This window comes from Hemiscyllium ocellatum, assembly GCF_020745735.1.
Source record: "Hemiscyllium ocellatum isolate sHemOce1 chromosome 27 unlocalized genomic scaffold, sHemOce1.pat.X.cur. SUPER_27_unloc_25, whole genome shotgun sequence".
In the NCBI taxonomy this organism is placed as follows: domain Eukaryota; kingdom Metazoa; phylum Chordata; class Chondrichthyes; order Orectolobiformes; family Hemiscylliidae; genus Hemiscyllium; species Hemiscyllium ocellatum.
In genome coordinates, this window is record NW_026867493.1 from 365,016 (window position 1) to 366,801 (window position 1,786).

The following is a 1,786-nucleotide window of genomic DNA, read 5'->3' on the forward strand; positions in this document are numbered from 1 at the left end:
GTCGACGACATTTCTCATTTTGTAGTCGGCAGGGGTCACACCTGCGTGGGGAAACCGCAATGGGTTTCAAGTCCATCGCATAAACCACTCAGCCCACGAATACAGAACCACACTGACAGCTTCACTTCCCAGGTCTGTCTGCCTGCGGAGCTGAGAAAGAGTGAATCATCGCAGAGTTTGTTTGAATCTATTCACTTCAGTGATTCGAAAGGGTTAAATATCTGGACACTGCGAGTCTAGGTGTTTCATCGCAAAAGATGTAATGAACTTTCAGTTAAAACCAAATCTAGAAATTGCAGGAGGAACGGAGAAGGTCAGGCAACATCTATGGAAAGAGAATCAGACGCAGCATTTCAGAATTCCGTTTTCTCCGACAGGTGCTGTCAAACCTGCCGAGTTTCTCGTTTTTTGTCTCGGGTTCTCAGCATCCGCAGTCCCTAACGTTAGACAATAATACAACTCAGAAACCCCTTTGTAGAGGAGGTTTCCGTTTGGATATCATTCGCCTTATCCCATTACAGTTCACACAGCCGCGAAGCGAAGGGTGAGCAGCGAACTAAGCGTCCCTGGGTGGGCTCGAACCACCAACCTTTCGGTTAACAGCCGAACGCGCTGACCAATTGCGCCACAGAGACAGGCGATGTCGGAAGCTGCGCCATCGCTTAGGGGAGGCTATTAGTGAATTCATAATTCAGCCTGCCCCACCTAGAATTACAATTGTCGTCTATCACTTTTACTTTTCCTTAATAATGCCTGGGACATTCATTGTGGAGACACCGGGGACAGTCTGATGCCACCCTCTGCAGAAAGAGAGGGGGAAGAAACAGAACAGACATGAACTGTTGATCTCCGTTGTTACTCATAACGTAAAATCCTTGTAGTGCGATCACTTCCCTTAAGCATGAAAAGAAGGCGCTCGTTCCCCATCAGCTTGTGGCGCAACTGTAGCGCGTCTGACTCCAGATCAATCGGTTGCGTGTTCAAATCGCGTCAGGCTCACTAAAAGTCTGCTTCTTACATTTCAAATCCAGGAATGATTACGTTCACTCCCGATATCTGTTGAGTCAAATGTTCGTTGCGGAAACTTTCGATCACACGTGAGGCTTTGCTGTCAGTTTGATTTGTGAACACTGTGTCAGGGAGGTGGTGTGCCCAGTGTTTCGGTAAATGCTCAGCTCCCCCCACTGTGAGAATGAAAACACAGCCGCTTCGTTCAGTTGGTGACAGCGCGGTGTGAATAACATTATACCGATGTTTTTACAACATAATCTAGAGATTACCAGTTGTGTGTTTCAATCTATCAGGAGGTCCCAGCTCATCCTGTCATAGCAGAGTGACAGCGAGTTCAGATAGAAATGTTTACCACCAACAACAAATTCTTTCCTCTCACTGGACACTGTTAAAATTATCTTTATTCAACAGAAGGAGCGGAAACTACAGTCTGACGGCCCCTCTCCACATTAACGGTGAGCCTGAATTGTATAAACGGTGTCAGTAAAATCCAATGGACGACACTGATTTGGTTTAATAGGTTTTTTTTGCCAAGCGTAATTCACCGAGAGGATGCTGCTGTGTGAAACAGTGTGGGGAGTTACTGCAGGGCCTCCTGCACATGGAACACACCGCAACTGATGTGTTTCACCTTCACCAGTTTATTCCCATCTCGGGGAAGAGAGGTTTGATGTTTCGGATCATAGGAGGCCGACAGAGAGCAGGAGAAGAGCACTCAGACCTTCACAAGCTTGTCACCACAGTTGGGTCATCGTGGCCCGTGTATCAGTATGGG

The 1,786-nt window shown here is 47.3% G+C and overlaps 1 non-coding gene across 1 annotated transcript; it reads right to left on the reverse strand.

Annotated features, from left to right (window-relative positions):
- Positions 1 to 561: 561 nt before the first annotated feature.
- trnan-guu (transfer RNA asparagine (anticodon GUU)) lies at positions 562 to 635 on the reverse strand. Its single transcript has one exon. It is a non-coding gene; the product is annotated as a tRNA-Asn (tRNA).
- Between the last annotated feature and the right edge of the window lie 1,151 nt (positions 636 to 1,786).